Source organism: Mauremys reevesii, linkage group 19 (assembly GCF_016161935.1).
Source record: "Mauremys reevesii isolate NIE-2019 linkage group 19, ASM1616193v1, whole genome shotgun sequence".
NCBI classification, from domain to species: domain Eukaryota; kingdom Metazoa; phylum Chordata; order Testudines; family Geoemydidae; genus Mauremys; species Mauremys reevesii.
The window spans coordinates 23582970-23598804 of NC_052641.1; the positions used below are offsets into that span (position 1 = coordinate 23582970).

The following is a 15835-nucleotide window of genomic DNA, read 5'->3' on the forward strand; positions in this document are numbered from 1 at the left end:
TGTCCCATGGTGAATTTGTGTTGGGACTGGAACCAGGTAGAGAGATCCTCCAGAGTAGGAGAATAAAAGTACTATGTGATTCTCTTCTCTCCAAAACTTCTCGACTTTCAAACCTCTCACGTTCCCAATAAACTGCTAACAAGCTGCAGGCAAAAAACCTTTATCAGAATTATTCAAATAATTCTGTCACTATCATATCTAGATGTCCACAGATGGATATAGTCAAGAACAAGTCAAGGCAAAAACTTAATCAAATAAGTTTTCCCAGACTGAGATCTCCTTCTTTCCTAGGGATGTTTCCCATGGAGGCCCATACTGCCAAAGCTGTCACTTCTGAAAGGGGAAGGCTTGGGCTGTTTGAATCCAATGTAACTAGTAATGTAACTAGTTTAAAGAGGTGTTTTCCATCTCCTTAAGAGCTGAAAGCTGAGATTGAGAAGCTGAGAGCTGCCCAGCAGTGCAGTCAAGGGATGGATGTGCTGAAATATGAAGCTAGTCTCCAAGAAATCCAGTATCTGAAAGAACAACTTGCTGAACGGGAAAGAGAACTGGCAGAATCACAGAAGTAAGAAATCTCTTTCCCCCTCCATGTAGGGAACAAGGTTTTGATGGGCCATGTGGGTCTTCTCAGTTAAATGTTCTAGTGTGCTTACTGTTCTGATCTTCTACAACTTAAACACTCCATTTTTCTAGTGTTGCAATGCTTATATCGTTGGGCTGTGGTCAATCACAGTGACTCATCTAGGACTAAGGCCTGGATTTTTGGCAACATTAGTGAACAGGAAACCAATCACTAGTATACGAAAGTGTGTGTGTGTAATGTTAGTGATGAAACTGTAGAATTGATATCATGGTAAGGATGAAGACTTGTTCTAGGTCCTGGCAGGCGAAGCTGGCTTTAGCAGAACAACACAAGATGGAAGAGGAGCAAGAACTGCAGGTATGGAGAGTGAAGCATATATCCTACACAGCCAGAGTGAGGGGATGCGCTCCTAAGCAGCAGAGGCTGGTGACCTCTCTAAATGTGTGGATAAGACTGATACCGGTGATGTCAGTCAGCTTGCAGCAGCAGGAAAAGATCCTAGTGTGTAACTCACACTATAAGAAGCAAAGCGAGTCCCATCGGTCCTGAAAAACTACCAGCAAGACAGGGTGGAGGGGGAATATTAAACTTGCTATCCTCTGTACAGGATCAAACTGGCCGGTCTGAGTGGGAAGGTGGGTTCTGTGATAGAACTCATCTATTACAAAATCCCTTTCCAGTAAGAGTTCTAGCTGGAGAAACTGATTGCGCAAAAGTAGGTGAGGCAACTTGTTGCCATAACACTCTTTCCGGCTTACAACAGAGGCTGCTATTCCACTGAGTATCTGTATGTACCAGAGCACAATATACAGCTTTAAATTTTCAGTGTACTTCTATTGTATTTGAGAACACGGGTGTCCTCTAGTGGCCAATCCAGCTTTGACATCTCTGTCTGCTAAAGTTAATGCCCAGTAGTGTGACTGTCTGAAGGTCAGGACAGGAGTTCAGTTTCTGAGGCCTCCTTTTAAATACAAAATCCCCTAACTGTGAGCAGGGAGGGCTAGGTTCTCATCTGTTAGCCATAAGCCACGAGCCACTCATGACTAAAACCCTGCTCTGTCTGCTGCCGCCTCATAGAAAGCAGGAGTGTGCTTTAAAGTTGACAACCATCTGCCAAACCTGGTAAATCTAAATGAAGATCCACAGCTCTCGGAGATGCTTCTCTATATCCTCAAAGAGGGAGAAACCAGAGTTGGGAGTCTTCATCCAGACTCTGAGCATGACATCCAGCTGACAGGCGCACTCATTTCAGTGGCCCACTGGTAAGTCCTCTTAAAATCAACACCATTTTAAAACCTCCCACAGGGGAGATCTGCCTGAGCTCCAAGCAGGCCTTCTAGCCAGAGGCTAACCTGCTGAACTCCTGAACATGGACTTTCTTCCCAAAAGTTGCTAGTTTCTCAGTCGCATGCTGCTCTGCCACCAGCATGGACAGCTCCCCTAGCTCAAGCAGATGTACATATCAGCCTATAGCTGGGTTCTAGTCTGAAAAATGACTTTTAAACTGCTTCTTACTCAGCAGGTCCTGCTCCTTGTGGGTAGTCAGACCTAGCTGGTGATGTCAGTTACTATTGCTTTATTCTCCAGCTGGCCTGGCAAAGCCATCACAGCTGTGAAAGAGAAGGATTCTCTGACCTGGGCATCAGAATGGCCTGTGGAGCTCCAGTTATAGCCACCCACTGCCTCAGAGCACAATTTGAAGTAGGGTGATAGCTATAAAACCCTAATGGCTGAGTTTAGCCTGCAGAACCCTTATTACGGAGGGTGAAAGATGCCTGCTTGATGCTGTGGTCTCAGGCTGAGTTTGCAGGGCTGACATGTAGAAAAAAAGTCTCTTTACTTGTAAACATTTGATGGAGGGACTGAGACCATGATCAGGGAATGCCATGGTGCCATTTGCAGTCTCTTTTCAGAATAGAGCTGCACTTCACCCTTTGGGATCCAAAATCATAGAATATCAGGGTTGGAAGGGATCTCAGGAGGTCATCTAGTCCAACCCCCTGCTCAAAGCAGGACCAATTCCCAACTAACTCATCCCAGCCAGGGCTTTGTCAAATCTGACCTTAACCTCTAAATATGTCCACTTCTGTCATTTTATTTCAAAGCTAACCCCAAGAGGAACCATAACAGTAGCCTTATTGTATCCTCTCCAAGACTAGTGCAATTTCTCACAAGCTTATCTGTTGTGTAACGCTGAAGGACTCATGATGATGTTTTAGTTGGTGTTGGTCCTGCTTTGAGCAGGGGGTTGGACTAGATGACCTCCTGAGGTCTCTTCCAACCCTAATATTCTATGATCTTACTCTGCAAAAAGCTGCACTCTGTGTCTAGTGGAAGTTAGGCCTAACTCTGCTGGGTTTTTTTTTTCTCTTCTTTCCTCCTAGTGTCATCACCAATGTGCAAGGAGTGGTCACCTTAAGTCCTATCCCAGATGCCAGGACCTTTGTGAATGGAAACTTCCTAGTTGAGGCAGTCACTCTACAGCATGTAGGGATCCTAGTCTACTGTTCAGTGTTGATAAATGCAAAGTAATGCATGTTGGAAAACATAATCCCAAGTATACATACAAAATGACGGGGTCTAAATTAGCTGTTAACACTTGGAGTCATTGTGCACTGTTTACTGAAAACTCTTGTTCCATGTGCAGTGGCAGTCAAAAGAACTAACTATGATAGGAACTGTTAGGAAAGGGATAGATGATTAAAAACAGAATATATAATTCTAATGTGTAAATCCATGGTACACTCACACCTTGAATATTGTGTACAGTTCTGGTTGCCTCATCTTGGAAAAAGATGTATATTAGAATTTGAAAAGGTACAGAAGAGAAGGGCAATGAAAATGATTAGGGGTATGGAACAGCTGCCGTATAAAGAGATTAATAAGACTGGGACTGGTCAACTTAGAAAAGAGACAACTAAGGGGGTGGGTATGCTAGAGGTCTATTAAAATCATGAATAGTGTGGAGAAAGTGAATGGGGAAGTTTTACCTCTTCACATAACACAAGAACCAGGGTTCGCCTGATGAAACTAATAGCAGGTTTAAAACAAAAAAAGTATTTCTTCATACAATGTGTGGAATTCATTGCCATGAGATGTTGAGAAGGCCAAAAGTATAACTGGGTTCAAAAAGAACTAGATAAGCTCACAGAGGATAAGTCCATCAATGGCTAGTAGCCAAGATGGTCAGTGATGCAACCCCATCCTCCTGGTGTCTCCAAGTCCCCAGTTGCCAGAAACTAAAACTGGACAATGGGATGGATCACTTAAAATTGATCTGTTCTACTTGTTCTCTTTGAATCATCTGGTACCAGCCACTGTCAGAGACAAGATACTGGGCTAGATGGACCGTTGGTCTGACCCAGTATGGCTGTTTTTATGTTCCTATGTACAATCAGTGGCTAACATCCCATTCCCCATGATTTTGCGCAAAGTGTGTATGAGATAGATGGGGAGCTAAACTGCAGAATGACTCTTCAAAGTATTAAAACTATAGCTGCTGCTGTTGTCCCTTATTCCTGATCTTTACAAGCCTTGAAAAGAGAGTTCTTAGCAATACCTCCATGGTATCTAACGGGGGTTGTGTGTGGGACAAACCCACTTTGCCAGTGACTACCTGGCTGTGTGTGAATCTCTACTGTAATACCACCTCCATGACCCTGAGGTTCACTCAAGCCCTTTTCAAGGGCAATCTTATTAAACAGGGGGAAACACTCTTAAAATCAATAACTGGTTAATAGTGAACTCTGGCACATTTTGAGGCTAAATTACACTAGAAAGCTATCTGGTTAGAGGAGTGGTTCCCTTAAACAGGCTTGTTCTGGGCCATGGGGCCTGGGCCTGGGAATGTCTCCTGTGACGTTAACTCTAAGATGTGAGGATACCCTGTGTAGTGATATTTAAGGCATAACTTCAGTGTGTGAAGTTAATAACTCACTTACTGGATAAACTGAAATGAGATGGCTTTTTGTGTGAGGGGATGGTGCTCCTCTTTCAGATCACTGCTTTGATACCTTGTGACTCTACTATTTATCCTTGTTAGGGGGACAGAGTGATTCTTGGTGGGAACCACTACTTCAGATTCAATCACCCAATGGAGGTCAAGAATGGGCGCCGTGCCTCTTTGATGCCAGCAGGGGGAGCTGATGGGCTGAGGGACTTTGAATTTGCTAAAAATGAGCTAGTTGAAGCTCAGAAGCAGAGGTAACTGGATGTGTTCTGTGACCTTCCCTAATATCTGCTTTGAGCAAAAGTATTTGATCTGCAGCCCTAGGAACTCTGGAAACTGCAGACCTAGGTAGCTTGTTCTGTGTATTCACTTGTCTGGCAGCCTTGGAAAATGCCCCATGTGTTCTAGGGTTAAAGCATTTTGTGAGCAATTTGAGCACTTCCAGTTCTGTTTTAACGGCTTCATGTGCTGAGGATTCTCCATTTCCTGTATAATTAAGGGATAATGTGGACTTCATAGAACACTGCACAAGAATGATCATGTTGTTCTCCAGTGGACTCTGCTAATTAGGCTGGCATGTTAGTCTGGGTAGGGGGAATAAGGGAAACGTCCCGCAGTTGGTAGGGGGTGGGCAGGTGTGGCTGGGGGAGGGGTAGCATAAAATAGCTAAATGACTAGGCTACTCTAATCTGGCACCTTTCACAAGCACTATAGACTTGTTTCAAAAATACAACCTGAAATAACTAGTGTTCATTAGGGCTGGTTCTGCCTTGACTGTAGCTCCTAGACTGCCTCAGACAGTGCTACTCGCTCATGGCTACATGTGGAGGGCGAAATCAATATTTCAACATGGCAATGTTGCATCAGACTCAATTAGAAACTCTCTGCTTGTCTGCTTGCACTTCCTCTTCTTCTGTAGCAGGATTAGTATAAATGTAGTGTGCCTGCCCACGTCAGACTGAGTACGTGGAAGCTTGAATGCATGTGAGAATCAGAAAAGATTCTGATCTCAAAGGGAGCATAGCTGACTGGGCCATCATGCTGTCAAGTACCCATCTCAAACTCAATCCTCATTGGGAATAGACAGAAACCCTGATTCCCTACCACACCCCCAATCCTAATAGTCTGTTTTTGATCCTTCTGAAATGAGTGGCAAGAATGTTGGTGAGCCTGCGCCTGGAGGTATACTGGGCAGGGAAGGGTGAGGACTCGACAGGTCTTTTCTCCCTGCATCTTTTCTAATTTGATTGAACAGCTCGTACTGAAACTGCTAACTTTGAGTTTTCCATTAGACTTTCTTCAGTTTCAAAATACTTAGTTTTTAGACATAAACACCCATAAAATCATTTTAAACTTCTAATAATGTATCAGTGTAAAATACTTAACAGTGACACAGAAGGAGCCAGTAGAGGGAACATAAGAGCATGCATTTCAGAGCATGTTCATGCCAAGTGATGATGTACCAAATCCCACTACATGGTGGATGTTGTAGGGTGTTATTTTTTTCCCCCTTATTTTCATTGGATTTGACTAGATCCTATGAGAAGGGACTTCCATGTCCCTGGTGTTCTGAAGCAAACCTGCTGATCCCTCTGCAAAACTGGTGTCTTTCTGGGTTCCCTTTGCATGTAGCTCTGCTCACGGGCAGAATTTGGGGCCATCTGTAACAGTTCATGGAAAGTCCCATTCCAAGGAATGGGACCCAACCCAAGGAAGCAGTAAGGTAGCCCAGGCTGTGGCCACTTCTGCTTTTGCTCTTCTTCTGCTTCCAGAATTGAAATGGAGGTAGAGGAAGCCAGACGGCAGGCACAGAAGGAAATGATGGAAGTGCTACAGATGGCCAAGGAGCTGGCTCAGCAGAAGCTATGGGCTCAAAGGAGGCTTTAGGAGGATCGCATCAAACAGCTGGAAGAACAGCTGGTAAGTTTCTTAGGGTGCCTCTCCCCATTTCAAAGCAACAGCAAGAAACCCCCCTCCCCCACTCTTCAGCCATTCAAACTGCGTCAGTCAGAAACTGCCCATTATATTAATGGTCATGCTCTAAGCTAGTGCGTCTCAGGAATAGCATTTTCCTCAGCCTACATTTATCAAAGGATAGGAGGCTCCGAATTAAATGTGCCTGATCTAAGCACCTCTGAACTCGAGGAAAATCTGTCTTCAGATTTCTGACCCACCTTAAATCGTGTAACAAGCGATTCCCTTCCACCCTCACCTTATAGCAGGAAGTTAAAATTCCAACCTTCTGTTCTCTAGGTGGATTTGGGAAGGAAGCAAGGCAGTAATTCAAAAGCAGCCTTGCAGGTGCGTGGGCTACGCACTGTACATCCTGCATGAGCAGCACCGCAATAGCCCATGCGGTGGAGAGGAAATGCCCATTCCTGAGACTTTGCTTCCAGGGGGTTGGCGAACTCACTACTGAGCCCCTGGCAGATTTTAGTGGGAGCTGGTAACTGTCCGGGCGGGGGTGGGGGATGGCTTTAATTCACACTTCTGCCTGCCTCAGGAAGATGAAACAAACAAGAAACTCCTGAGTAGAAGGAAGGCGGCTGACGAGCTACTTGGGCACTTGCCTGCCCTCACTCAGGTCAGTAAGTAAAAGGTGCTTCGTGCCATGGTGCAGAAGAACAAGCTCTGAAGTAGTTTATATAAGAGAGAATGTTTCAGTGTGTGACTGTCCTTGGAGGTGTCGCAGATTCTGCTACTGCAGGGCCAATGGCTTTGCTTTAACCAAAAACTATGAACCAAATGTCACTAGTGCTTCCTTTCCCATACACAACTGTTGGCGGACTTGACTTGACAGTGTCAGCAGGTGCTATGGAATGAACTTGCAGTGAGAGAAAACTACATAACACGTCATCCGACTTTTCTTCTTCTCCTTCTCCTTTTAGCATTCTCCTGCCTCATCCTCTCCATTAGCAGTGATTCCTGCCTGGATACCCCTTTTGTCTCCACTCACAGATCCCTCTGCACCGTTCAAACCATCCCTTAGTTTGGAGCATAAAGACCTATTCCTAAAACCTCCCTTCTGCAGCACTGCTAGAAAATAAATGTTGATGATTAAATGGCTTTCAAAGCATTCAGTGTTGGCTTAAGTCTTCTCCTGTTGAACTCAGCAGTAACCTGATTCCATTGGGAATACAGTCTGGGCAATGCAGAGCACTTCTGAATAGCCCACCCTAAAATTGTGCATGTCATCAGGATGTACTAGATGCTAAATGTGGGCAACTACATAATTCTGTCTCTAACTACATTTGTCCTTGGATTCCCCTCCTGGGGATGCTACCTCGTCTTGTGTGTCATTTAGATTAAACGCTTTGGGCTTAGACTTGTCTGTGAGAAGTCTAGCACACTTCTGCACCCGATGAATAAGAGCTATGTTCTTTAAATGGTTAACACGTGACTACAAGCATTAAGATGGAATGGCTGGTCAGGCACAGGAGCTGGGGATTAGTGTTTCAAGGAGTTATGACCCCAGGGAAGAGTCTGGGGATGGAGAGCCCAGGTGTCCTTAGCTGGTAGTGGTGTGCTGAAAGAATTGTGGCTCATGTCTCTTGAAGACTCAGGATACCCAGCAAAAACGCAGCAAGTTCCTGGACCTCCTTGAGCAGGAAAAAGAGAAGCTGGCTGAGGAGATGGAGCTGCTACAGCAAACGCGTGTCACCAAAGAGCAGGAAAGGAAGATTGTGTCTGCTGAGAGTAAGTGGTGTGTGGTGTGGTTTTTTTGTTTTAGTTTAGTTTGCAGAGGATTTAAACATACTGGAATTGTTTCAATTTCTAGAACAAGCTCACTGGACAGCCCTCCAACTTTCTGTAATGCTGCAAGAAGTCAGTGTCCTTAACAAGAGCTTAAACAAGCACATGATCTTCAGCAGGTAGCCCTGTTTGCTTCTTTAAGAAACTCCAACTTGTTCAACTCCACCAGTGTGGATGAAACCCAGGACCCTTCACCACACCAGTCTTGTGGGGCGCAAAATGGAAAAGGGGGTGTGGTAACTGTGGACAAATGTCTGAACCAGAATTGGTTAACTATTGTCCTGAAACTTCCACTATGATTTTATAATGGCTTAAGTGGGAGCAAACTTGGCTACTGGGGAAGTGGGTGGCTCAGAGAACACGACTAAAGCTGTTTTAGGAGAAAATAGCAGAGTAGTAACAGGGGTCTGGGACAGGCTCCACATCCCAGCAGGGCCTCTCCTGCACTACTCTGGATGGCTGGTGAATGTATTTGAGGGGTATGTCTTTAACAAGAGTTTGCATGTACTTGCTGTAAGCTTTCTTGGGAATTTAAGAATGCATCTAGTTACCATGGCATGTGGTGGAAAGTTCAGCTTGCTCATTGGGGAGAAATGTTAACACCTGCAACCTCTCCTTCTCCACCTATCTAACTACAGTCACCGCTGGGGCTACTGGGCTTAGATTAACAGTAGGCCAATAGTCACACTTCCAAATGATAAAACAGTGCATGGTTTCCTAGGTATGACCTACCAGCTATGAATGGAGAACCCACAACTGTGTGCATCCGAGTCACCAACACAAAATTGGGAATCTGCACTCTGTGGAATCTAGAAAAAATTGAGGAGAGGCTTGTCTCAATGAGAGAAATGTATCAGGTACAGTCTCATGCTTTAGCTGCTACTTGGGCAGGATAAGAAATTGAAGGAAGCCAGGTAACATGGGAATTCTGAAAAAACTCACTCCAGCTCCAGACTCTCTTGTGCCATGGCACAAGCAAGCATGGGGAAATGTGGCTTTGTGCTCTCTTGGTGTGCAGCCATTCCACCCAGGGCAGTGGAGTCTGCAAACTGTTTTAACATGGCCAGCCTGAGATTTTTAGTATTGAAACTGAGTCTTCTGCAGATCTTCTGGGTCTGCATCCTTCCTGCTCTTCAGTACTACTGCTAGTCTGTCCCCGAGGAAGGATGTAGTGCTGTTCATGGAGATGACATAGTAACTATCCCTTCTGCAGGACTGGCAAATCAAAAAGCCTCAGCATTGAGACCAAGTTAAACTTTACCTGGACTACTTTGTTTTGTTAATGAGGGAACTCCTGTTAAATTACTAATGCTGCTGTTGCAGACGTTTTGGAGCATGAGCTTTCATGGGTGAATACCCACTTCGTCGGATGCATGTAGTGGAAATTTCCAGGGGCAGGTATATATATGCAAGCAAGAAGCAGGCTAGAGATAATGAGGTTAGTTCAATCAGGGAGGATGAGGCCCTCTTCTAGCAGCTGAGGTGTGAAAATCAAGGGAGGAGAAACTGGTTTTGTAGTTGGCCAACTAGCTGCTAGAAGAGGGCCTCATCCTCCCTGATTGAACTAACCTCATTATCTCTAGCCTGCTTTTTGCTTGCATATACATACCTGCCCCTGGAAATTTCCACTACATGCATCCGACGAAGTGGGTATTCACCCATGAAAGCTCATGCTCCAAAACGTCTGTTAGTCTACAAGGTGCCACAGGACTCTTTGCTGCTTTTAGAGATCCAGACTAACACGGCTACCCCTCTGATACTTGACTTAATGTATAAGATTTCTTTTGAAGTTCAAGACATGGTGTTTAACGAAGGCTCTATCAGAAATTGAATCTCTCTTAAGTTAGTCGCCAACTCCCAGTACTGCTGAAATGAATCTACTTGCTACTGGCCAAAACAATAGAAATGGGCCTGATCAGTAGTGTTTCTCCACAAGGTTAATATCCCAATTGCAGATGCCTCCCCTGTGCCAGTAGCTGGATTCTGGTCTTCACTATTAATGCCCCTTTTACTTTTGCATGTGCAGTAGTTCAGCTAGCTTGGCAGGCTTCACCTCCTGGTTCTCATTCACTCACAGCACTGTTGGGCTAGGCCTATTTGACCTTCGAACAAGTGGCCCGAAGGACAGGAGCAGAAGCTCATGGTCTACTCCAGTCCAGCTTTCTCTTGCCTTCTCCCCTTCAGTGAGCACAAGGGCCCCTTTCATTTCCCAAAAAAGGCCAACAGAGCCACTTAGGCTTCTGGATCCCGCATCCGTGGCTTTGCTTACCTGATGTCCACTGTCTGCCTTGATGGTGGCTGGGAGCTGAAGGGAAGGCATGGCCAGCTGTCATTGACTCTGCCCTGGAGTCCTGTGCTGGTTCAGGCTTCCCAAAATGTACCATGCTCCTCTCTCTGTCCCAGGAAGCTGGCCAGTCCTTGAACTGTGAAACCGCTCACTGTGACAGAACCATCTGGTAACTTGGGACTGGTTGGTTGAAGCCCAACACTTACTTTTTTAAACCAAGCTGACTGTGTCCCTTTAAGATGGCACTCGCTATGGGGGGTTGTTTGTATCCCTGCCTGTAACCAGTGCTTGATGGCAAACAAACGTCTGCCTTGCACAAATGGCAACAAACTCTAGCTACTTCATTTGCTGTCATTAGAATTAATAGGGGTGTATCCTCATGCAGGTGGGTTTCCCACAAAGACTTAAGGAATGGCTAGACAGTCCATGGTAGGAACTCCTCGCTGTTCCAGGACAGTCACAAGATGCTGAGCTGCCTCCAGACATTGGGTGAGAGGGAACCACTGGTCTCCGTTTTTCAAACAGACCAAGACATATGGCTCTGATAGCCCTTCATAGTATAGTGCTTAGGACAAAAGCTAGGATTTTATAGCTGAGGCAAATGGAAGAGATGGGTGAGGGGAAGAAATGGGATTTTCTGAATCCTTTTGTGGGGGAGGGATTTCTACCCGACCCCTAGGCGTAATCCAGGGCATCTCAGGGAACTCTGACTGTCTAGATAATCTGGAGACCTGCCTGCTGTTGGGAACCTGGTCAGCCTCTGTTGTACATCCTTACAAGCCAGAAGGAATGGTCTGCAGAGTCCACTGCTCCTGGGGTAGTAAGGAAGATATAGCAAATGTGGTCCCATCCATGTGGGGCTGGAATCAAGGATCATATGTAAACTCTACTGCAGCTAAACCAGCTTTTAGCATGGCATTGCCTGGGTCAAACTCTGTTAGAAGCATTATTCTGAAAACCAACAACTGAAAGACATGGCTGAGATCTGTGCTGACCGGACCTCAGTTACCACAATGACCCTCGGACAACTACCTTGAGGCTAGTGGGCCCTGTGCTTTCAGAATCAAGCTTAAAGGGGCTTGAAATCCTGTTGAAGTGCAGGGAGTGCTCAGCTTTGGGCTCTTGGGGCCTGTCTAATTCTTGCACTGGCTAGCCCAGGACCAGAGATGGGCTTAGTGTGAACCCTGTTGATATCCAGCTTTCAACAGCCTTTCCCAACTCTGTTCAACGGCCAGTCTGGATGTGATGTGGTGACTGGCTAAGCCAGCCAAATCCTTTTAGGAGAAACTGATGAGGGTTGGGGGAGGAGAGAAGGGGTAGGGTGTGTGGGTGGGACTTGTCTGCATGGAGTGAAGGTGTAGGAAGGGGGGGGTCTGGGAATAGAACCAAATGGCCAGTCTGAGTGCTGGGTGGATGGCAGACAGGAATAGTCAGTGGCGTGAGAGTAACTGAATAAGAAGAATAATGGCTACGGCTCCTATTTTTTCCACTAAAAGTTCCTGGGTGACTCTGATTTGTTATAGACGATAGCACTAAATAGGAGCCTTGCCCAGACTCCCTCGAAAGGCTCTGTAATAGCAGCAGCTGGTGTCCTACTGCGCAGGGACACAATTGAGTCTGTTCCGGCAGACAATATGCCTGTCACTAGCAAATATAAAACTGGCAATTAATGGAAGAGGCTCTATGTTGAGCTTTCAGTCTGGACAATACGAAGGGTCTGGAAGAGCAAGATTAAGCCTGGCATGTCTACAGGAGCTTGTTAAACCGTCTCAGCAAGGTTTGTTTTAGGCATTTTTTAAAAAATGGTCAAAATTGACTCTTCAAATGAGCCTAGGACACAGGCTAGCCTTGGAATAGAGCCAGCAACACGGAGTCTGAGCCTGGGACAGGAAGGGATGTCTCCTCAACTGAGCAGTACCGGAGCAGTCAGCTGGGTGCAATGTGGCTCATCCAAAATATACATCAAATAGGATTTGTATCAAATGTAACTTTGGTTACAGTTCCTCCAACTACTGCCCTCAATTAGTGTCTAAATACAACTTGCATCAAGACTTAAATGTATAAAAATCTTTTTACAGTGCTTTGAAAACATCGGGGGGGGGGGGACGGACTACTCAGCATTTAAAGTCTCTGTGAGTTTAGTTACAAAACACAGCACATTTACTAATGTGAAGGTCTGGGAACTAGACACACTATGCAGATAGCACATGGAATTAACATTTGCACAATTCTGTTTTAAAATGTGCTGCCCCAGCACTCTAAATGGATGTCTGAACTTCAAAGTGAACCAGCACATAAACTCGCCTGCACTCCAACTCCCCCCCCCCCCCCCCATCCCTGAAAGCACCGAATTTCCCGTGACCCAGTTCTGGGCTCTCAACTCACCCTGACTCCTAGAAAACTTCACAGAACAAATAGAGCTCACAGCATGACTTGAAAGTTAACAAATGTCTCTCCCTGGTGAACCAAGGGGGGCGGGAGCAACTTCCCCAGGTGTCTCACCCTTCCTGACCCCTAAATTGCGGTGCAGTTAGCTTGAGCAGCCTGTCTGAGCTCCAGTGCCCTGGGTTTACACCAGACAGCATAAAGGACGGTCTCTGAGGTACTTGGTAAGCCAAAGAATTTTAAGACTTTGTAGGCTCAAGCTAACGCACCTGGCACTAGGCCCAGTTACCTTCTGGGTTTAAGTCACAAGCCTGAAGTTCTCCAGGTAAGAAATCTAAGAACCTTTTCTCTGCTCTTTGTGCTGGCAAAGAAAGGGGCTTCAGTTCTTTGGAGCCAAGTCCAGTTTCCCATCTTTCTGCAGGGGGAGCAGAATAGCTCCTAATGGCTCTCCTAGGAAACGAAACGGTAAAGAAGGGCTGGGGAGACGCACACGTGAATCTTTCTTCATGCTGCTTAAAGCCCCACAGCCCAGGAGCTGGCCTCCTGAGCCACTGGGTGTAATCCCATTACAGCGAAGAGAGGCATCAGCGTCCCAGCTCTGCTTTAACCCTTGTGGAGTGGATCCTTTTTCTGGGGGGGGACCCCACAAGGATGCAGGCAGCTTGGCCAGCTAATCTCAAATTCCTTGTTTTCTCTCAGGGGCAGGAGTCCTCTCAGCCGTCCGACATCAGGAAAGCTATGGGGGAAAGGCAAGTAGGCTTGTTATACGCCACTGGACACCTCTTCTGTGCGAATGCTGCTTAAAATCAATAACCCAGCAGTATTGGATATAATGACGAACTAGCAGAGTCTGGTTCTGTTTTTTGTGCTTATCAAAATAGGGTAAAAAAGAAAAGTAATACAACTAGGGCAATCAGGAGATCAAACTGGTCCTTATTCCTTCTCCAACAGAAGGAAAAGATTTGGTTCCTATTAATGAAGCTGGTGCCAGGCAGTAACAGCACAAGTAACCTGTGCTGGCTACACATGGAGCCTGTCACCCACTTTGTGTGATTATTTTCAGACGTTGGCTGAAAGAACTATCTTGGCTAGGTGAGGAGCACTGCTCTATTTCCTCCCTCCCTACCCCAGACTGAGTCATTCTGAAGTTAGGGTACTAAACTTAAAAAATGGAAAAAAGGCCAGCTATAGTTCCTATATGTTTCTGGGAGCGCCCAGACCAATGGGGGGGTCTGTCACTGCCTGCCTTGTAACTTTGGGTGTCTTAATGCTACAGTTCAGTGCTCTGACACCAGTAGCCAGCTGACATAAGGTCCCTCGCTGGCTTCTATTGTCCTAGTTACTACTTTCAGGGTGACCTCAAAATCCCTGGTCATGAGGGCCCCCCAAATCTGTCTCCTCAAGTTCTTCAATACCACTCAGACTTCCCCTCTGGTTTGTCACCCCAAAAGTGTGAAACCTGCCCTCAACTGTCAGTTCACTTTGGTGCAAACACTCCACACAGCTTGTACAACAGACCTGCTTGAGGTAAAAGCAAACAGTTTATTTAATAGAAAAATCATAGCTTCAAAGATGATATAGTTAGGGAAAGCAAACACAAGTTGCACAGAAAATGAATATAAAGGCAGAACACCCAAGTTTGCACTTTTCTATTGGCTAAATTCCATTTCCTACTGCCTTTAACAGCTTCCCAGCATGCCCTCAGCCCTACACTTTTATACACAACATTGACAATCAGTTGATTCAGTTGCTTATTTGGGGTGGGAGAGGTACAGACCCTTCAGTTCTCTCCTTGGGGTGACTTTTTTCCAGTTCCTCTCAATGAAGAACATGTCTGTTAGACTGCTCTCCAGGTTTCGTCCAGCTACCTAGTGCATGTACAAAACAGCATGCTGAGGGTTTTTTTCTCTTTTGCCTAATGCCCCAGTGCCTCTGGATGCTCCTGTTCATAATGCCAGCTGTGCTGCTGTCTGCAAACTGCTGATCGATTCAGCAATGGAGGCTCTTGGAAAGGATGAGGAATCTGGCAGCCTCCTCTTAAAGGTGCTGCTGGATCTGAAAGCAGTATTAGACTCCAGTGCAGCCATTGCTCAACATTGTAAAACAGTGTGTCTACAGCACTGCTATGGGTAAGTGTTGGCTGGGTCACGTTTACACCAGCAGCTGGATGGAGTCTGCCTGGTCATTCCAGACCCTGGAACCCATCCCAGGCTTTTCTCACCCTTTAACATAGGGATCCCCCTTCTTTCCTCTCCACCCTTCCCAGTGTCTGATGATAGCAGCATCCAGCCCCACTGCATCAAGGTTTCCTCCGCAATAGATCAGCTAGCAGTCTGTGTCAGGCTTCTGGAGACCTGTGCTCCTAGAACCGGTGCTCTGAAGGACCATCTAGAGGCTGAAGTGAAGAAGCTTGGTGGGAATGTTGCCTTCCTGCTGAACGTAAGTCACTGTCCCCTTGAACTCCTGTGAAAGGCCATTCCATTGCCTGACCATGGCAATGGACTTTCCTAACCCTGTAATGAGGAGGAGAAGCTCGTGAATGGGCAGCAGCTGTTGCATGAGAAGTCCTCTTGCATTATGTTTAAGACTGAACCACTTGCTTCACAGGATGTGGGGCCTCAAATTCCAGCAAGGTGGCTGCAGAAACTCTTAATGCTGCCACCACTACTCGCTTTATGACTTTGTCCTGTCCTTTTGGTAGTCCATGGGAGAATAGACTTAGGTGGTGGTGACCCTGGATTCTATACATCTCTGCTGGACCTGTTCACCTCCCTAGCTCTTGCCATCCATTGGAGGCAAGAGCCTGTGACAGAGCTGTACTATGGTGCAGAGAATCAGGCAGGATGTCCTGAACTTCTGCACTCTGAATTCTCAGCCT

General features: G+C 46.0%; 1 pseudogene; it reads left to right on the plus strand.

The window, feature by feature from the left end:
* LOC120386948 overlaps window positions 1-15835 on the plus strand; it is a 43822-nt pseudogene that overhangs the window by 22306 nt on the left and 5681 nt on the right.